This window comes from Nuphar pumila, chromosome 2 (genome assembly GCF_984573655.1).
Source record: "Nuphar pumila chromosome 2, dmNupPumi1.hap1.1, whole genome shotgun sequence".
Taxonomy (NCBI): domain Eukaryota; kingdom Viridiplantae; phylum Streptophyta; class Magnoliopsida; order Nymphaeales; family Nymphaeaceae; genus Nuphar; species Nuphar pumila.
In genome coordinates, this window is record NC_143250.1 from 143,670,803 (window position 1) to 143,693,758 (window position 22,956).

Below are 22,956 nucleotides of genomic sequence, written 5' to 3' on the forward strand. Positions count from 1 at the left end.
GTTAGTGTGTCAAAACCATGGTTGACAGTTGAGGAAGCGGGAGCGGGAAGCGGGAGCGGGAAGCGGGAGCGGGAAGCGAGGCACTTTCAAAATTTTAGGAAGCGGGGAAGCGTGGGACCACTTAGGACTGATTCGGGAAGTGTCTCGGAAGCGACCTAGGAAGCGTCTCAGAAGCGACCTAGGAAGCGTCTTGGAAGCGAGGGGGAAGCGAAAAAAAAATAAAAAATAAAAAATACAAAAAAATTGAAAAAAACAGGGAAAGCGAGGAGGAAGCGTGGGGGAAGCGAGGGGAAGTGTGGGGGAAGCGAGGGGGAAGCGTGAAGGGAAGCGCGTCCCCCATTAAAGGGAAGTGTGTCCCCCATTAAAGGGAAACGCGTCCCCCATTAAAGGGAAGCGTGCTTCCCAAAAAAGGGGGACGCTTCCCCTCACGCTTCGGAAGCGCGATGTTTCGCGCTTCCGAAGCGCGATGTTTCGCGCTTCCGAAGCGCGCTTCCCCTTTTAGCTAGGCGCTTCCGGTAACCCTGGTCAAAACACTAGCCATTAATCCAAATCAAAAAATCAAATTTGTGGCATCCAGCAACTATAGATGTTAAAAACCTAATATCACTACAAGAAAAATGCTACTTAGCGATGGATTTTTTCCGTCGCTAATTTGCGACAGATTAGCGAGCGAAAACTATTTGTCGCTAACGTTTGAAACATTTGCAAAATTAACAATGAAAATATCTTTGTCGCTAAAGTCGTCGCTAATTAGCGAGGGATTAGCGACAACATTTTTTTCGTCGCCAAAACACTAAAAAAATGCTAATTAGCGACGGAATTAGCGAGAGAATTTTTTCGTCCCTAATCCGTCGCTAATTAGCGACGGATTAGGGACGGAAAAATTTCCTCGCTAATTTTCGTCCCACCTGAGGCGCGAAATTTTCCCTCCCCTCGTTCAAAATTTTTCCTCCCTTTGTTTTTCCCTCCCCCCGTTCGATTTAAACCATCCCCACTTGAGGCGCTTCTGAGGACGCCAGAAGCCTCGCCCTTCCTCTGACGACGCGCACAAAGAGTCGATCCCCACCTATGGAGAAGTCGCAGATGGAGCCGTCGTGGCTTCGCCGGAGCCGAGACGTCAAGACCCAATCCGACCCACAAAACACAGAGATGCTGTCGTTGGTGGAGGAGAAGAGCTGGCCTCCGTGGGCGGCCAGCTTGGGGTAGCACCTCTCGTCGGCGTTGCCCACCTTGAGCAGCCTGCTCCTTGTGCTCCACCTCACGCTACCGAGATTGCTCCTCAGATCCATGAACCCGCAGATCGTCGTACTGGTTCAAGACGCAAATACAATTGTCGTCCTCCATGACGATGGCGTCGAGCATGAGCTTCTCGTCGACCATCACTGATGCCCCGACGTCCGACCAAGATCAGACGACCCTGTTCTCCCTGAAATCCAGCATGGTGATGTAGCAATTCTCCGTCCTCGGGTAGAGAGTGGCGACGAAGAGGAGGCTGCTGTTGGGGAGCCACTGGAGCCTGCCGGAGTCGCCGACGGACCAGCCGGGGGTCTCGTAGTAGAAATCTGATTGCTTCCCGGTGTGGTCGTCCCACACCCCTATGTCGTACTCGTTGCTCCTCCCCCTGCAGCTCGCGAAGATCCGCGTGGCGTCGCAGTTGAAGCTGAGCGCTCCTGCCGTGAAGAACGCGCTGGCAGCGAGCAATTTTTTTTTTTAAATTTTTTTAAAATTTAACAACGGATTAGCGACGGATATTATCCATCGCTAATTTAAAATAGCGAAGGACTCGCGATGGATCATATCCGTCGCAAATTAGCGACGGATAAGTTCTGGCACTACTTAGCGTCGAAAAATTTGCGATGAAAGTTTTTCATCGCTAATCCGACGCTAATCCGTCGCTAAACTGTTTAGCGACGAATTTAGGTCGTTGCTAATCCACAAGTTTCTTGTAGTGTATCTCATTCAAATCTACGCCCAATCACCCAGTATTGGTCCATATATGCTCTTAATTACAAAATCTAGCAAAAGTTTTTGTCATTCTCCCTGGCCGGCAAAAGTTTTTGTCATCTACATGGAAGGCAAAAGCTTTTGCCATTCATCTTGCCCTATTTTCATCCAGATTGCAAAAACGTTTTCGTCGTTTCTTGCCCCGAAGGTAGGGATAGACCCTAAGCCTTATCCCTATTACTTATCCTAACTTCCCACATGTATTTTGGGCATGAATCCCTCTATAAGAAGCCTCCAGATAGCCCTGTCCTATTTGTATGGATGAGCATAAATCCATTTGGGTGAGATCTGAATCCAAAACTCCTAAGACCCATATCATATTCCCTAAAGCCTATAAATAGGGGTGACCCCTAGAACCTAGCCCATCTAAGAGATCCTTACCCAAGTGCTAGTCTCGTAGAGAGTGACCAAACCCTGCCCTCGCTCGATCACTCCCCTACTCCGATTTGGATCCACAGCATGGAGGTTGTAAAAATATCTCTAACAAGATACTAAGATCAAGACCTTAATATTATTGATAACAAACTCGGCACATATGCACGATAAGAGCACTTTAGAACACTTGTACACAAAAGTACAACTCACAAAATCTCACAAATGCACAACGGCATAAAAAATATTGGAATCACTTTATTGAGCACTTGGGCTTTGACTCAAAGCCATGAAAAATACAAGGGGGTGAAACCCTTATTTATAATCACACAAAGGAGCCACTAAAGGGGGGCTCCCAAGAGAGTCGTTGGGAGCCCCCAACAGTCACATATGAAAAAGAAGAAAGAAAAGAAAAAGTAAAAAGTAAAAAAGAAAAAGGAATTACAATCATATTTCGAGGGGAATATGCGTAAAATAGAAATTTACAGAAATACCCTTTTCGAGTAAAAAAAAACAAAAAAAGGAAATAAGTAAATATATTCATATATATATATTGAGATACATATACATATATACATAGTACATATGTATATGTATCTCAATATATATATATATATGAATATATATAAGAGATTACAAATGATACATAATTTAACACCCCCCCTCAAACTTAGGGCATGATGACCGAAAGTTTGCCAGAGAGAAAGTTGAATCGTGGTGCACATAAAGCTTTGGTGAAGAAATCTGCCAACTGATATTCTGAAGTAACACAAGGTAGATCAATGATTCCTTTTAGATAGGCTTCACGAACATAATGGCAGTCCATTTCAATGTGCTTAGTCCGCTCGTGAAAAGTATATTTTTGGCAATATAAATTGCACTCTTGTTATCACAACATAGCTTAGTGAGCCCTTCAATAGTGATCCCCATATCTTCAAGCAGCTGATGGATTCATACAATTTTCATGGTAGTAGTTGTCATGGCACGATATTCAGCTTCAGTTGAAGAGAGAGACACTTTTTGTTGCTTCTTACATCTCCACGAGATCAGTAAATCACCTAAAAACACACAAAAACCAGTGGTGGAGTGACGGTTATTTGAGTCACCTCCCCCAATCAGAGTCAGTACAACAACAACAACTACTACGCCTTCATCCCAAAACAATTGGGGTCGGCGATATGAACCAAAAAAGAAAATCATTCTGGGTCTTCCACATGAATCATTATCCTCCAATCATTTCTATCCAATGCCATGTCCTCAGTGAGGTTCAAAGCATTCATATCCTTTCCTATCACCTCCATCCATGTCTTCCTAGGCCTACCTCGACCTCTTTTAACTAATATATTTTTCCATTTCTCCATCCTTCTAACTGGAGCATCATTAAGCCTTCGCCGAATATGTCCAAACCACTGTAAACGATTCTCTCTCATCTTATTTTCAATGGGTGCAACGCCTACCTTCTTACGTATCTCCTCGTTCTGAATCTTATCTTTTATTGTATTTTCACACATGTTGCACTCTTCCATTTCATCCACCCAACCTTTATCCTATGATTTACATCTCCATCAATTTCTCCATACTTTTGAATGATAGATCCCAAATATTTGAAACAATCATCCACCGGTATTTCTTGCTCACCAAGCTTCACTACACTCCCATCATTACTTCGTTGCTTACTAAATCGACATTCCATGTATTATGTCTTACTCTTACTCAACTTAAAACCTCTTGCTTTTAATGTCTGTCTCCATAATTCTAACTTAGCATTAACCCCAACTCTAGACTCATCAATGAAAACAACAAACAACATACACCAGAGTCAGTATAAGCAATTAATTTTAAATCAGAAGAAGATGACATAAAAACTCCCTTATTTAGAGTGCCCTTTAGGTATCTTACAACCCGTAAGACGGCACTCATGTGAACAGAAGTTGGTGCGTATTGAAACTGACTTGCCGTATGAACTGCATGTGAGATATCTGGTCTGGTAATACTCAGGTACATCAACGATCCTACAAGCTGTTTGTAGGGAGTAGGATCGGAGAGAAGAACACCATCATCAATCTTTATTTTAGCTCCTACTATAGCAGGAGTTTCACAAACCTTATCATCTGTAATACCTGACCTGTAAATAATCTCAGATGCAAGCTTAGTTTGAGACAACCTTCTATGAGAGTATGCTACTTCAATACCCAAAAAATAAGTTAGAAATCACAAGTTAGACATTTCAAACCTATTCTTTTAAATTGATTTTATGCTTTTAATTCTTTTAGAATCACTTCCGGTTATAAGCATGTCATCCACATATAGAAGTAAAATAACAATTCCTGCATTAGATTTTCTAACAAACAAAGCAGTATCAGTAAAACAGGATGAAAAACCATTTTCTATCATTACTGAATTAAACCTATCATACCAAGTCTTGGGGGCTTGTTTCAAACCATAAAGTGTTTTTTGAAGGCGAAGCACCTTTCCATTAGGAGACTCCATTCCAGGAGGAGCATCCATGTACACTTCTTCATTTAGATCTCCGTTTAGAAATGCATTCTTAACATCCATTTGATAGATGTTTCACTTGTTGATTGAGGCAACGGTTATAAGACATCGGACAGTGACCATTCGAGCTACCGGGGCGAAGGTCTCTTCATAATCAATCCTATATTCTTGACTATATCCTTTTGCAACCAAACGGGCCTTGTATCTCTCGAGGGGCCCATCACTCTTAGTCTTAACCTTAAATACCCATCTACACCCTATTGCTTTCTTACCTTTAGGAAGGTCTTGAAATTCCTATGTCTTGGCTCTTTTCAGAGCTTCGAGTTCATTATCCATTGTGGCTATCCATTCAGGACATTTCCGTGCTTCCTCGAAGTTTCTAGGTTCTATGTAAGAATGAATGGCGCTTAGACAGACCCTATGTTTAGATAAAAAAGACTCATATGAGATGAACCTAGAAGAAATTTTTGTCTTTCAGTCCTACGAAGGTTCTCCTCACTTTGAAGAGCAATCCCACCAGCATCATCATATCTTTCAAGGGCACTTCTGAAAGTATTTCTATCTCTATGAGTATAGGTTATAGGATCTCTATGTGGTTCCTCATTGACATGTTGATGAAATGAAGAAGACACAAGATTGGTTTCATTATCACTTGAGTCATTCTGATTTGACTCATCATTACTAGTTTCATCACCTTCAGTTAAAAGATCAAATAGAAAAGAATAGTCTACATTCTCGTCATTAGGTTCGAGTTTTTCGAAACCACTGAAGTTTTCCAAAAAACTTACATTTCTGGAAACATATAGTTTATCATTTTTAATATCATAACACCCTTTTGAGTTTTGGAAAACCAAGAAAGGCACAAGGAATGGCCTTGGGGGAAAGTTTGTTATTTTTATCAGTAAGAACAAAACATTTACATCCAAAAACCCTTAACCTGCTATAATCAGGTTCTATTTATGAGATAGACCGATGTAAGGGCTGCCTCAGCCCAGAGTCTTTTCGGAATATTCTGTGAAATGAGAAAGGTTTTAGTTGTTTCAATGATATGTCTATGTTTTCGTTCAGCCAACCTATTTTGTTGTGGGGTTTTTGGACAAGATTTTTTATGGAGAATACCATGACTCTCAAGATAACTTTTGAATTCATTTGAAAGATATTCGCCACCGGAGTCGGTTCTAAGTATTTTTAAACTTCCATTGAATTGATTTAAAATCATCATATGAAATGTTTTAAAAATTGAAAAAACTTCATGTTTATGTTTAAGAAAATATATCTAACAAAATCTAGTATAATCGTCCACAAAAATAACATAGTATGAGAAATCTCCTTTAGATATCACAGGAACCGGACCCCATATATGGGAGTGAACAATTTCAAAAGATTTTGTTATAAACATGGATCTTTGAGTAAACGGTAAACTTTTCATTTTCCCAAGAATACATTCATTATATACAAAATTCTCATTATAAAGATGCTTAATAAAAGGCAAATAAGAGATTTTGAAATTACAAAACTGGTTCTTGGGAATTTAGAGAAAATCAATATAGTAGAGGTCTCCTCTCCTAGAGCCTTCCCCAATCAACATTTATTAGAAGAAAATTTTATATCGCAACCATAGTCCGAGAGTTGAGAGATCGAAAATAAATTTAAGTTTAGTTTTGGTATAAGACGAATTTTTGGAATAAAGAAGTCTTGTTTTTCAAAATTGCCTATTCCTTTAATTTCAAGAGATGTTTCATCCGTCGTTAAGACAAAAGATGGAAGAGAATTTTTAGAAAAAATCGGAAAAAGAACAAGCACTTGGAGTCATGTGAAAAGATGCACCGGAATCTAGGAGTCAAGATGTCTTACCGGGAGGCGAGGAAGATGACATAGCGGCTCCGGAAATGCCTTCCTTGAGAAGAGGTTGTAGAGCATCCACAATTTGTTGAAGGGAAAGAGGCTCATTTGATGAAGATGGTTGTTCCTCTGGTTGGGATGTCATAGCCGCAGCAAGTATTTTCTTCCATTTGGGGCAAATGGGTTTGATATGCCCGAGTTCTTTACAAAAATGGCAAGTTAATTTGCTATAGTCTCTTTTGCCATATCGATCATTTCCTGCTTGATTTTTGAAATGAGGAGGTTTGTAGGCCTTCATATTATTCCCGGGTCTTGACACGACATTAACCCCTTCGCAATCATCTTGAGAAGAAGATGTAGCAAGGATGCTAAGATTATTTTTACTAATCTTCATATGGGTTTCTTCACCACTTAGCTTAGTGATTACATCTTCAATAGAGGGAGATCTGAAGGTGGATAGAAGAGATGACCGAATTTGTTCAAATTCGGGTCTAAGTCCATTTAGAAAATTGAAGAATCGATCTTCCTCTAGTTGTTTGTGTCTTAACTCAATTGCTTCTCCGTTCCATTTTGGTTCGAGCATAGCTAGCTCGTCCCAAATAGACGATAGTTCGGCAAAATATTCCCGAATAGACAAATCGTTTTGTTGAAGGGTCAATGCCTTCTTTTGGAGGTAATATTTGTGTGATAAATCTCCTAAAGTATACATCTTTTCAAGGTACAACCAAGCTTCGGAGGCCTTTTTGAACTTAATGATGTTGGCGTTTATCTTGGTTTCTACGGATGAAAAAATCTAAGACAAGATCTTGAAGTTCTTCATCTCCCACTCATCATGCTTTTTTGAATAATCTTCTAGGGCTTTTTGTCTATCTTCCCCTTCAAGAATCTTAATATCCCCTTTTTCAATTATGGTAAGTTTGGGTTCGGGTTCCGGTATTGAACCTTGAACGTACCCCCAAAGGCCCTTTCCTTTGATATGGGCTTCTATATTGTCGGTGTTAAAATGTATTTCTTATATATATATATAATGTATATATATATATATATATATATTACATCAATACCCGATAGGGGTATTTTTGTAAATTCACATAGTTGTTTTAGAAAACAACTATTTTCAGTTTTTGTTTAAATGTATTTTTCTTTTCTTATTTTTTAATTTTAATTTTTGTATTTCTTAAAGGCCAAAATGGGCTCCAACCATAGAGTCGTTGGAGCCCCCAATGGTCACAAATGTGACCGTTGAGGGCTCCCAACGACTCCATGGGAGCCCCCTTTTGGGCTCTCCTTTTGAGGCATTTTGCCTCTCTTTCTCTCCTCTCCCTTTTGTATAAATAGGGGTGATCTCCTTGTATATTTTTCATTCTTGAGAGCTCTCTCTCTTTTCAATAAGAGGCTTTTTATATTGTTGCCTTCTTAAAAGCTTGTGCTTGTATTGTCCCTTTGTGGATTTGTGATATTGTCTCTTTTATTCATTGTTGTAAGTGCTTGTAAGCATTTTTTATATTTCCGCTATATCTCATTACATGGTATCAGAGCCACTCGATTCTTGAAGGAAAGGTGTGGTTCGTGTATTTTATATTTGGTGGATCTCTTCTCACTTCTTGGCAACATCATGGAGGCAAAGATTGACCTATCCTTCAAACTCAATGGAAAGAATTATATGATGTGGGCATCGGCAATGAAAAATAATCTCAAAGGTAAGAAACTTTGGGGTTTTGTCATGGGCACCGTTCCGGAACCTAAGCTTATGGTCACAAAGGACGAAGAAGGTCAAGAAAAGGCTCTTGAAGGAGATGCTCACCTCAAGGCCATTGAAAATCATCAAAAAGAAGTGGAAGATTGGGAAAGCAATCACGCAAAAATCCTTGCGTGGTTTATGAACAATGTTGAGCTTAAGGTATGTGCTAATATAGCTAAATTTCGTAAAGCCAATGAGGCTTGGTCCTTTATGAAGGGTATGTATACCCAAAAGGATCTTGCAAGAGCATATTTCTTGCAAGAAAAGATTAGAACCACCAAACAAGGTGATTCTAGCATTCAAGACTATTATAGTGCCCTAAACCCACTATGGGATGAATTGGCTCTCTTGGAGCCAAAATGGGTTTCTATGGAAGATATTGATTTAAGACAAAAACAAATGGAACAAGAACGATTGTTTCAATTCCTTTTTGGGCTACGTCCCGAATTTGAGCAAGTGAGATCCTCACTTCTCCATAGATCTATTTTTCCTCCTATTGAGAATGTTATTGCCGAAATCACTCAAGAGGAGACAAGGCTTGGCATGAGTAAACATGTTGATAAAGTACTTGCCGTATCAAAACCGAGTAACAATGTTAGAACCTATAAACCTCCTCATTTTGGGAAATAAGGAAACTACAATGGAGGAAGAAAAATGATTGTTTGTCATCATTGCTATGAGCCGGGTCACATTAAACCCGCTTGCCCAAAGCTTAATAGAACTTTCAAGCCTAAGGTGGCCTCTCTTAAAGAAACTACCACCAAAAAAGATGAAGGCAAGAACAATGACATCAAAGAAACTCTTGGACAAATATCTATGGCTCTCCAACAAATTCTAAAAGTTTCTTCCTCCCATCGGGTGCGGCTATTGCTTCGTCATCTTCACCCGGTATGTATTCTTGGATCCTTGACTCCGGAGCTTCTTTTCATATGACCCCCCATGAAAATGCACTTATTGATGTTTGCACCAATTCAAAAGACTCTTGTGTCTCTACGGCCGATGGAACCTTTTTAAAAATTTCAAGTATTAGCTCTTTTAAAGATTCTCAAAATTTTTGTGTTCCAAAAGTAAGAGTTGTTCCCAAACTAAATTTAAACCTTTTTCGGTCTCTCAAATTGTCGACCATGGATGTGAAATATTTTTCTCATCTAATAGTTGCTTTGTGCAGGATCTCTGGTCCGAGAAGCGGATTGGGCAAGGCCATATAAATGGAGACCTCTATTATATGGACCATCTCGATCTCCCTACAAATTATTTTTGTTCTTATGTCAAAAAAAAAAACATGGAAACTTGGCATAAAAGACTTGGTCATCCAAGTTATTCCAAAATGTATCTCTTTCCTTTTGGAAACAAATTTTGTAAGGAAAAAGAAATTAATTGCAAAGATTGCATTTTTGGAAAAATGAAGTCTATTCCATTTTCAACTAGAACTTTTCTTTCATCTAGACCTTTTGAATTGGTGCATTCGGATGTCTGGGGGCCTTCTCCGGTTATGTCTAAAGGGGGTTATTCATATTATGTTACCTTTATTGATGACTTTACTCGGTATGTTTGGATTTATTTTCTTAGTCATAAATCGGAAGTATTTACTTCTTTTAAAGATTTTCATAAAAAAATTCAAAATCAATTTCAAAATAACATATCTATTTTAAGATCTAATTCCGGTGGCGAATACTTATCCCATGAATTTCAAAACTATTTAACCCAAAATGGAATTTGCCATCAAAAGTCATGCCCTAGGACTCCTCAACAAAATGGCCTAGCGGAAAGGAAACATAGGCACATTATAGAAACCGCTAGAACATTACTTGTTTCTAGGAATATTCCAAAGAAGTTTTGGGCCGAAGCCGTTCTAACCTCAACTTATCTAATCAATAAAATGCCTTCTTCCAAATTGAAAAATGCTTCTCCCTATGAAAAGCTCTTCAAATTTTCACCCGATTTCAATCGTCTTCGTATTTTTGGTTGCAAATGTTTTGTCCTATTACATAAAAGGGATAAGTTGTCTCCAAAAGCAATTGAATGTGTTTTTTAGGATATGGTGAAAATCAAAAAGGGTATAGATGTTATGATTTTAAGAATGATAAACTATACGTTTCAAAAGATGTAACATTTCTAAAAGAAGAGAACGGTTTTGATAAAATAGAAGAAACAAATGAAATTGATTATATATTCTTATATGATCTTATTGATGACATACAAGAAGATTTTCTTGAAAACATAGAAGATACACGTGAAGTGTCCCATCTTGATATAACATCCTCAAATGATAGTGATTCAAATATAAATGATAGTGATACAAATATAAATGTTTACTCAAGAAGAAATCAAGAAAATCCTATTAGTGCACTCGAAAAATACTCTCAAATTTCTAAATCTACTGAGGAACCACAAGTTAGACATTCTTCTAGAATATCAATACCCCCAAATAGGTTTGTATCCTATGATTCCTTGACCCCCAACTATCGAGGATGTTTAATAACCCTACATTCTTATTTTGAACCCGCTCACTATAATCAAGCTAAATCTATACCACATTGGGTTGAAGCAATGCAAGTTGAACTAAATGCATTAAAAAAGGCTAATACTTGGGAAATACTTAATCTACCCTCACACAAAAAACCTATTGGGTGTCGCTGGGTCTTCAAAGTTAAAACTAAAAGCGATGGCTCTTTGGAACGATATAAAGCTAGATTAGTCGCTAAGGGATACTCCCAAGAATACGGCATTGATTATGAAGAAACATTCGCTCTCGTAGCTCGAATGACCAGTGTCAGAACCTTAATAGTTGTCGCATCAACAAAAAAATGACCTATTTATCAACTTGACGTAAAAAATATTTTTTTTAATGGCAGTTTAAGTGAAAAAGTTTACATGGATCCGCCACCCGGGATTAATGTTAAGCAAGGTCAAACACTTCGGCTTTTGAAGGCATTGTATGGCCTCAAACAAGCTCCTAAGGCTTGGTATGATCGTTTCAGTGATATCATGGTAAAGTTAGGGTTTCACTCTTGTTATACTGACACTGCTCTTTTTGTTAAAAATGCAGGTATTAGTATCATAATATTGTTGTTTTATGTTGATGATATGATTATCACTGGGAATGATCAAAATAGTATTATTGATGTTAAAAATATGTTAAAAAATAATTTTGATATGTCTGATTTAGGTTTTCTTCGATATTTTCTTGGAATTGAAGTTGCATATTCTTCTCGAGGATATATTTTGTCACAGATGAAGCTTGTTGCAGATATCTGTTCTAAGTCTGGGATTTCTGATGACAAGAAAGTAGAGACTCTCGAGGTTATTAATGCCAAATTACGGTTGGAGGATGGGGTTCTTCTGGAAGATCCTACACCCTACAGACAACTCATTGGGTCTCTTACCTATTTAACCATCACCAGACCAGATATCGCCCATGCGGTTCACTCAGTTAGCCAATTTCAGCATGCTCCTACAACTGTGCATATGAGTGTTGTTCTCTGAATCACCCGCTATATTCGGAATACCATCAATAAAGGGCTATTTTTATCCTCCTCTTCTTCCTTGAATCTTCTTGCTTATACTGATGCAGATTGGGGAGGTAATCCCAATGATCGAGTCTCAACTATTGGTTTTTGTGTCTTTTTAGGGGACTCTTTGATTGCCTGGCGATGCAAGAAGCAGCAAAAAGTTTCACTGTCATCCACGGAAGCTGAGTATCGTGCCATGGCAACCACGACAATGGAACTTGTATGGCTTCGCAGTCTGCTTAAAGACATGGGGGTTGATATTACCGAAGCCTCAAAATTATGTTGCGACAACAAGAATGACATCTATATTGCGAGCAATCATACATTCCATGAGCGTACAAAGCACATCGAAATGGATTGCCACTATGTTCGTGACGAATTCTTACAAGGAACAATTGCGCTACCTTATGTCACTTCCGAATATCAGTTGGTGGACTTCTTTACTAAAGCTCTTTCGGCTCCTCGCTTCATGTTCCTTCTTGGCAAACTTTCCGTCATCTCCCCGTAAAGTTTGAGGGGGGGTGTTAAAATGTATCTCTTATATATATATATATTACATCAATACCCGATAGGGGTATTTTTGTAAATTCACATAGTTTTAGAAAACAACTATTTTCAGTTTTTGTTTAAATGTATTTTTCTTTTCTTATTTTTTAATTTTAATTTTTGTATTTCTTAAAGGCCAAAAGGGGCTCCAACCATAGAGTCGTTGGAGCCCCCAACGGTCACAAATGTGACCGTTGAGGGCTCCCAACGACTCCATGGGAGCCCCCTTTTGGGCTCTCCTTTTGAGGCATTTTGCCTCTCTTTCTCTCCTCTCCCTTTTGTATAAATAGGGGTGATCCCCTTATATTTTTCATTCTTGAGAGCTCTCTCTCTTTTCAATAAGAGGTTTTTTATATTGTTGCCTTCTTAAAGGCTTGTGCTTGTATTGTCCCTTTGTGGATTTGTGATATTGTCTCTTTTATTCATTGTTGTAAGTGCTTGTAAGCATTTTTTATATTTCCGCTATATCTCATTACAGTCTGTCCAAACATGATAGTTCGAACCACTAAGTTTAAAACCAAGGGAGAAGTGAGAGTCTTTTTCACCCATTAGAGAGGGTAGAAGGTAAGAAAAAACATGTACCTCAAAAGATTTTCAAGTCTTTCTTGACAAAAGAGGCTTCTAAAATATTGCCCGAAGAAGATGATCCACTTCAAACTCCAATAGCTTGAAGACACGTTTTTCGAAGCACTTCAAAAATGAAGAGATGCACGATCCTCCTTCTTCAACGAGACTCTAATACCATGTAAAAATATCTCTAACAAGATACTAAGATCAAGACCTTAATATTCTTGATAACAAACTCGGCACATATGCACGATAAGAGCACTTTAGAACACTTGTACACAAAAGTACAACTCACAAAATCTCACAAATGCACAATGGCATAAAAAATATTGGAATCACTTTATTGAGCACTTGGGTTTTGACTCAAAGCCATGAAAAATACAAGGGGGTGAAACCCCTATTTATAATCACACAAAGGAGCCACAAAAGGGGGCTCCCAAGAGAGTCGTTGGGAGCCCCCAACAGTCACATATGTGACCGTTGGAGGCTCCCCAACGACTCTTTGGGAGCCTCCCTATGTGGCGCAAAAACCAAAGATGAAAAAGAAAAAAGAAAAAAAGAAAAGAAAGAAAGAAAAGAAAAAGTAAAGAGAAAAAAAGAATTACAATCATATTCCAAGGGGAATATGCGCAAAATAGGAATTTATAGAAATACCCTTTTCGGATAAAAAGAAACAAAAAAAGAAAATAAGTAAATATATTCATATATATATATATATATATATTGAGATACATATACATATATACATAGTACATATGTATATGTATTTCAATATATATATATATATATGAATATATATACGAGATTACAATTGATACATAATTTAACAGAGGTGTGGTCAAATCTGCTTCACAAATCATCCTACATACGTGAAAGCGTTGCGCTACTGGATTGCAGAGGAATAAACTCTTAGATCACCCTACGCACCCCAGGAAGGAGTTCTTTTGGAGAATACCTGCCTTTTTAAGCACCAAAGAATAAACGGACCCTAAGTCCGAAAGAGGTACATTCAAATCCACTTCATCGTTCTTGTTTCAAAATTGGTTCCTCTTTGGTTTTCATTGTTATTGTAAGTTTTCTTATACACATTTTTTACTTAATTTGAATGAAATATTGCAACCTAGAAGTTAGGGTTCGCGGATCCGAATCTTCCATATCATGGGCTTCAAACTACAAAAGTCAAACTTGCTTCTACTTCACCTCTTGGAGAAGGACGGCTGAAGCTTGAAATAGGGTCCTATATATTCTAAATCGATTTTAAAACAAGGATTTTGCGAAGTCAATGTACACATTTCCATTTTCGTAAAAAAATTTGTTAACAAGGTGTCATGTTTTTTTTAAATCCATTGATATGTCTGATAGACTGAAGACGACAAATGCCGAGAAGAACAAGTTCATACTATAAAGAAGATAGGGTACTATAATAGTCCCTAATGCTCATATCACCTTGCTTGGTTTCTTTTACCTTTTTTTAGAAAGAAATGCCTAGCAAGGTCTCTTTGTGTCCATGCCTTTCATAAAGAACCAAGCTTTATTAGCCTTCTTGAACTTTGCAAGATTTGCACAAATTTTTAATTCGACATTATTCATAAACCATGCTAGAATTTTGGCATGCTCACTTTCCCAATCTTCCATTTTTGAAGAGAAGTCAAAAATGACCTATTTTTCTTCTTCGTTTAATGCTCTTTCCTCATTTTCTTCAAACTTAGTTAACTTCAATTGTTGTTCTGGAATGGTTCTACACACATAACCCCAAAGTTTTTTACCTTTGAGGTTATTTTCTATAGCGGCCTATTCGGTAATTGGTCTCATTCAATTTGAATGAGAGGTCGATTTTTGCATCATTGTTGGCCATTTATAGAAAAAGAGTTTGAAAGCAAGAAAGAGGAGAGATATTTCTTGTCAAGAGAGGATCCGATGAAGCTTTCTCAACCAAGGCTCTGATACCATGTAATGAAGTGCCAAATGAATGGAGCGATATCTTCAAGAGCAAGCGCGAGCGCGTGCACATACACAAGAAGCCACTAATGGGCAAGATTGCAATAAACCACAAAAGTGATAAAACACACAAAATAAGGTGAAAAAATATATTCCACTCACATGAGGCTTCACTAGAAGCTTAAAGAACACATGGGGCCAAGCCCCTTATTTATACACACAAAGAGACCCAAGGAGGGGCTCCCATAGAGTCGTTGGAGCCCCTCCAACGGAATATGACCATTGGAGGGGTCCAACGACTCTTTGTAGACCCCTCTCAACTAATAAAGAAAGAAAGAAAAAAAGTAAAAGGAAAAAAGAAAAGAGAAAAAGAGCATGTCTTTTAGGATATGTGTGTACAATGTGAAAAGACTAATTTGTCCCTATTGGGTATTACAAAAGAAATATATATATTTATATATGTAGATAGACACATAGACGTATATATGTAATATATATATGTGTATGTGTCATAATCTCTCTCTCTCTCTCTCTCTCTCTCTCTATATATATATATATATATATATATATATAACATATTTTAACGCACTCCTCCAAGCTTTTGTAAGAACACAACTTCACATATACTTAGAAAAGAATTTCACTTTTCTTCTCAACCTTTAAATGACACGCTTTTCAATGCACTGATAAGAGTTGCTTGATCACAACTGAGCTCTGATAGTATGGAAGAGGATGAGTTCTTTAATCAACACCGAACAAAACTTCAAATGGCTTCAACCAAAACACCAAAGATCAACACTCACAAGAACCACAAGGGTTCATACACCAATACCCAAAAAGTGGTATACAAAAAGAGGAGGAAAAAATATATATTAAGAGGGTAAAACACCCTTGAAAATCATACATTATGAGGGGGCTTTTGCACCATATTTATATACATTGAATGAGAGAGGAGAGGGAATAGAGCCGTTGGGAGCCTAACGACTCTCTTGCTTTTTGACTAGTCAATGTTTAACTTAGTCAAAAAGCCCAAAAATAGTCCAAAAAGAAAAAGAAAAAGAAGACAAAGTAAAAAGCTAACTAAACTAATTCTAACTAGACTAATCTTATTCTAACTGTATTTTACATATAATTTAACAAATGTTACCTTTGCTTCAATCTAATGTTGTAGGCGACAAATACAAGATCATTTAATCGCGAGTGCTCCCATCTATTCCTTTTTTTTGTGTATGCGCTGAAAAAAACTCCAATTGCTCTCGCATTCACTCACAATGCATTCTTGACTCAATATACGTTGTGCAAATCTAGATAATGGAGCATCTCTATAAAACTTATTCCACCATTGATATGAACCAACAAAAGGAAAATATATCATGAGAGAAATCCTTGCAACAAAAAAATACATAATTATATATAATAACATTGAATTTCAAACGCATACCTAACCTCATTGAGCTATGCTATTGATTGCATTCCTTTATCCAAAGTCCCCCTTCGTTTTGTTCATACTTGGTTAATTCCAAATGAATTTGTCGCTGGAGACTATGATCTACATTAAGTTTTTAAATGGAGTTTAGTATGTCTGTTTGTACTTTCCTATTATATACAAATGTGGGGAGAATTTGATGGCATGATTTAAGTAAGAGGCAACAACATGAATGTTTTGATGGAGCGGATGAGTCCATCACCTACAAATCACCTTCCAAACTGGCATTATAATATATTTCTTGATGTTGAAATTTTCTCTAATTTGCTTTTTTGCCCTGTCCATATCATCATACAAGTAGGGCATAGCTGAAGCCTCGTCATTAACACTTTCACGAGTGGCATTGTCATCCTTAAATTAAAACATACTGCACCTCTTCCAAAAATCGATGAAAAAGACTATCTCCACTATATCAACTGTTAAAATGTATCTCCTCCTAAAATCGTTGATGTAAATATAAATATATATACTTATATACTTAGAGATACATATACATATAATATTTATATGTATATGTATCTCTATATATATATAAGTATATATATTTATATATTATTTTCTTTTTGTTCACCCGATAAGGGTATTATTGTAAATTTCCCTTTTGCGCATATTCCAATAGGAATATGTTGTATCTTTACTTTTTATTTTTTTTATCCTTTTTATTTTTTATTTTTACTTCTTTTCACCTTTTCACAAAAGGTGCATTGGGGATCCCCCAATAGAGTCGTTGGGGGGGTCCCCAACGGTCACAAAAGTGACCGTTGGGGGCTCCCCAACGACTCCTTTGGGAGCCCCTTTGCATCCTCTTCTTCTTGTATAAATAGGGGTGATCCCCTCTTGTTTTTCCTAAGCTTGAGAGTCTCAAGCATTCGGTTCCTTCTATAAAATACATGCCATTGTGCATGTTTATTATTTTTACGCTTTTTGCGTATTTGTTCAAGTGTTGTGAGAGTGTCTTCGTGCACATCTTTTCTATATTTTTTGTGCTCATATGCGTATTGTCTTTTCATAGACAATTTTACATGGTATCAGAGCAAGGTTGATTATTGAAGATCGTGGGATTCTCCTTTTTTCGAGTGCCTCGAAAAACGTGCCTTCCGATCTTTGAAGTTTGGAGTGGTGGATCTTTCTTCTCAAATATTTTAGAATAATCTTGTGCAAAGTTGGTGTTGGAAATATTGTGTTGGTACGCTTTTTTCTCTATCTCTTTTCTCTCTAATGGGCGAAAAAGAGTCCCATTTTGCTCTTGGTTTCAAATTAAATGGGTCCAACTATCATGTTTGGGCCGGAAATATGGAGGCTCATATAAAAGGGAAAGGCCTATGGGGATATGTTCTTGGCACAATTCCGGAACCGGAACCCAAGATTACCATAGTAAAAGAAGGCGAAATCAAGATTCTTGAGGGAGAAGAAAGAACCAAAGCTCTTGAGGAATACTCCAAGAAACACGATGAATGGGAAATGAAGAATTTCAAGATTCTCTCATGGTTTTTCTCATCCGTAGAAACCAAGATTAATGCCAACATTATTAAATTCAAAAAGGCATCAGAAGCTTGGCATTATCTTGAAAAAATGTACACCTCAAGGGATCTCTCTCATAAGTATTATCTTCAAAAGAAGGCTATCTCTCTCTCCCAAGGTGAAATGACGATTAGGGAATACTTTGCTGATCTTTCCTCTATTTGGGATGAGCTTGCAATGCTTGAACCAAAATGGAGTGAAGAGGCAATTGAGCTCTGTCATAAGCAACTTGAAGAAGATCGGTTCTTCAATTTTTTGAATGGGCTAAGGCCCGAATTTGAGCAAATAAGGTCATCTCTTCTCTCCTCTTTCTCTCCCCCTTCTCTTGAAGATGTTCTCACCAAGTTAAGTGGTGAAGAGACTCGTATGAATTTATGTAAACAAGGACCAAATGTCCTTGCAGTCCCTTGTAATATTGAAGAACATAGTGAGGTCAATGCCGTATCAAGACCCGGAAACAATGTAAGAACCTATCGTCCCCCTCATTTTAAATTCCAAAATCAAGGAGAAAATGGTGGTCAAAAAGGAAGAAGGGACTATAGCAAAACTATTTGTCATTTTTGTAAAGAACCGGGACACATCAAACCCGTATGTCCTAAATGGAAGAGACTTCTAGCTATGGCTACCACTGGTGTACCACAGAAGGATGAGGCATCTTCGAGTGGGACCCTTTCTATAAATCAAATAGTGGAAGCCCTTCAACCTCTCCTCAAGGGATCTACCTCCGGTGCGGCCGTATCCACTTCTTCCCCTCCAGGTAAAATCTCTTGGCTTTTGGACTCTGGTGCATCTTTTCATATGTCCCCAAACTTTTTGTCACTTTCCGATTATTTGAAAAACCGTTCCCCATCTTATGTCTTCACTGCTGATGGAACCTCTCTTGAAATTAAAGGAATAGGTAATTTTGAAACTCAAGAGTTTTCTATTCCCAAAATCAGATTTATACCTAAACTTAACTTAAACCTCCTCTCTGTTTCTCAACTCACGGACCATGGCTGTGATATTAAATTCTCTTGTGATAAATGCTTAATACAGGATCGCCAGTCCGGGAAATTGATTGGGGAAGGCTTTAGAAGAGGAGATCTATACTATATGGAATCTCTTCAAGTTCCAAAAGTTTTGTGTAATGTTGCCCGACATAAGGATATAAATGTATGGCACAAAAGACTTATGTAAAAGCTCTTTGCATTTTGCAAAAGACCTATGTCACCAAGTTATCGTATTTACATTTTGCAAAAGACCTATGTAAAAGCTCTTTTTCTTGTAATGACTGCATTCTCGGAAAAATGCGTAGCTTACCTTTTGAGCAAAGAACTATGTTCTCTTCCAAAACTTTCGAAATTGTTCACTCAGATGTTTGGGGACCCGCACCTGTTGTTTCAAAAGGAGGTTTTTCTTATTATGTAATATTTGTGGATGACTTTTCCCGATATTCGTGGATATATTTTCTTAAGTTTAAACATGAAGTGTTTTCATGTTTTAAAAATTTTCACTCAATGATTAAGAATCAATTCAATAGCAACATAAAGATTTTTAGAAGTGACTCTGGGGGAGAATAGCTCTCCAATCAATTTAAGGTATATCTGGAGGATCACGGTATTATTCACCAAAGGTCTTGTCCTAAAACACCTCAACAGAATGGGTTGGCTGAAAGAAAACATAAGCACATTATTGAGACCACTAGGACTCTTCTTATATCTCAAAATATTCCTAAAAACTTTTGGGCCGAAGCAGCCCTTGCTTCTGTTTATTTAATAAATCGTCTACCATCTAGGTTATTAGGTAAAATATCTCTTTTTGAGATATTACATAAGCTTGAACCTGATTATAATAGGTTAAGAGTCTTCAGATGTAAGTGTTTCATACTTACGGATAAGAATGACAAGCTTTCACCCAAGGCTATCCCTTGTGCTTTTCTTGGTTATTCCGAAACTCAAAAAGGGTTTCGTTGTTACGATCTTCGAGAGGATAAGCTATATGTCTCTAGAAATGTAACCTTTTTAGAAAATGAAAGTGGTTTTGAAAAAAATGTTTCTCAACAAGAAAATTTTGATTACTCCTTCTTATTCGACTTATTATCTAGTAATGATGACATATTCAGTGATGATGATGTATCATTAAACCATGATGAGGAAAATGATGAAGATATTGGTGAACATAATGATCCAGAAAGTAGATTTCCAAGTGAGCCTATTACCTACTCTCGTAGAAACCAAGACACCTTTAGAAGTGTTATTGATCAATATAATGAGCTTTCCACTCCTCTTGACCATAGAAGATCTGAAAGAAATAGAAAACCTCCAACTCGCTTTGTATCGTTTGATTCTTTTTCACCCCGATATAGGGCTTGTCTTAGTGCCATTCACTCTTATTTCGAACCAAGAAATTTTGAAGAAGCTAAAAAATGTATAGAATGGCAAGAAGCCATGCAAAGTGAACTTAATGCGCTTAAAAGGGCAGGAACTTGGGATTTTCAAACTCTACCTATAGTAAAGAAAACTATAGGTTGTCGATGGGTCTTTAAAGTTAAAATTAAGAGTGATGGTTCTCTAGAAAGGTATAAAGCTCACTTAATTGCTAAAGGGTATGGGCAAGAGTATGGAATTGATTACGAAGAAACCTTTGCCCCTGTAGCTCGGATGGTTACCGTTAAGTGTCTTATTACTATTGCATCTATTAAAAATTGGAACATTTTTCAAATGGATGTTAAAAATGCTTTTTTAAATGGTGATCTTAACGAAGAAGTATATATGGATGCCCCACCAGGCATGATAATTCCTAAGGATAAAGTTCTTCGTCTTCGTAAGGCTCTCTATGGCTTAAAGCAGGCCCCCAAAGCCTGGTATGATAGATTTACCAGTGTAATGTTGGAAAATGGTTTTTCATCGTGTTATACTGACACTGCTTTGTTTACTAGAAAATCTAATGCAGGAATTGTAATTTTATTACTTTACGTTGATGACATGTTAATAACAGGTGATGATGTTCAAGGAGTAAAGGGTATTAAGTCCGTCTTGACTTCAAAATTTGAGATGTAAGACTTAGGTTTTCTGACATATTTTCTTGGAATTGAGGTTGCCTATTCGCAACGTGGTTATTTTCTATCTCAATCTAAACTTGCCTGCGAGATTATTGACAGGTCAGGTATTTCTGATGACAAAGTATGCGAAACTCCTGAAGTTGTGGGAGCAAAAATGAAGATTGACGACGGTGTTCCTCTAACCGATCCTACTCCTTACAGGCAGTTGGTAGGGTCTTTAATGTATCTTAGCATTACTCGACCCGACTTGTCACATGCTATACACATCGCCAGTCAGTTTCAGCATGCTCCTACAACCACTCATATGAGTGCTGTGCTCCGCATCATCAGATATTTGAAGGGAACGGTAAATAAGGGAGTATTTCTATCCTCATCCTCTGAATTGAAATTGCTTGCTTATACTGACTCAGATTGGGGAGGTGACCCTAGTAACCGTCACTCCACCACTGGTTTCTGTGTTTTCTTAGGTGAGTCTTTGATCTCATGGTGATGTAAAAAGCAACAGAAGGTCTCTCTGTCATCCACTGAAGCCAAATATAGAGCCATGGCATCTACCACCATGGAAATTGTATGGATTCGACGCCTTCTGGAAGATATGGGAGTATTTATCAAAGAACCAACAAAGTTGTGCTGTTACAACAAAAGTGCAATTTATATTGCCAAGAATCACACCTTTCACGAGCGAACAAAGCATATAGAGATGGATTGCCATTATGTCAGAGAAGAATACTTGAAGAAGATCATTGATCTGTCATACGTAACGTCTGAGTATCAGCTTGCTGACTTCTTCACCAAAGTTCTTTGTTCGCCCAGATTTCATTTCCTCCTTGGCAAACTTGCGGTTATCACACCGTAAGTTTGAGGGGGGGTGTTAAAATGTATCTCCTCCTAAAATCGTTGATGTAAATATAAATATATATACTTATATACTTAGAGATACATATACATATAATATTTATATGTATATGTATCTCTATATATATAAGTATATATATTTATATATTATTTTCTTTTTGTTCACCCGATAAGGGTATTATTGTAAATTTCCCTTTTGCGCATATTCCAATAGGAATATGTTGTATCTTTTCTTTTTATTTTTTTTATCCTTTTTATTTTTTTTATCCTTTTTATTTTTTATTTTTACTTCTTTTCACCTTTTCACAAAAGGTGCATTGGGGATCCCCCAATAGAGTCATTGGGGGGTCCCCAACGGTCACAAAAGTGACCGTTGGGGGCTCCCCAACGACTCCTTTGGGAGCCCCTTTGCATCCTCTTCTTCTTGTATAAATAGGGGTGATCCCCTCTTGTTTTTCCTAAGCTTGAGAGTCTCAAGCATTCGGTTCCTTCTATAAAATACATGCCATTGTGCATGTTTATTATTTTTACGCTTTTTGTGTATTTGTTCAAGTGTTGTGAGAGTGCCTTCGTGCACATCTTTTCTATATTTTTTGTGCTCATATGCGTATTGTCTTTTCATAGACAATTTTACATCAACCTCAATAGGTTTCGATGCAATCTTCATTGCAAATCACTCATCTCTAGCAAACATTTGCTTTAATTCATTTTGATAAATGATAAGGCTCTATACAATCAAAACATTCATTAGCAAACCTTGTCAATGCAAGGCGTATCAACTTGACTCCTTTGGTAAACCTCCTCGTCATGTTTAGGATGACCAAAAGATTATAAATGAATTTTGTTATTTTCTTGTACATTTCAATGTACTAAAAAATGCCCTCTATCTCACCAATATCTTCAAGCATGAGATCAATGCAATGCGCTACACATGAATCCTAAACAAAACATTTATAGTGCTCCTCCACCATTAATCCAACAACTTTCAAGTTGCATTATCATTTACGAATTGGAAAAAGAAAGGTTTTTTCAATTT

At 37.5% G+C, this 22,956-nt stretch overlaps 1 pseudogene; it reads right to left on the reverse strand.

The window, feature by feature from the left end:
- Positions 1-980: 980 nt before the first annotated feature.
- Positions 981-22,729, reverse strand: LOC149847429 (BTB/POZ domain-containing protein At2g24240 pseudogene; annotated as a pseudogene).
- Between the last annotated feature and the right edge of the window lie 227 nt (positions 22,730-22,956).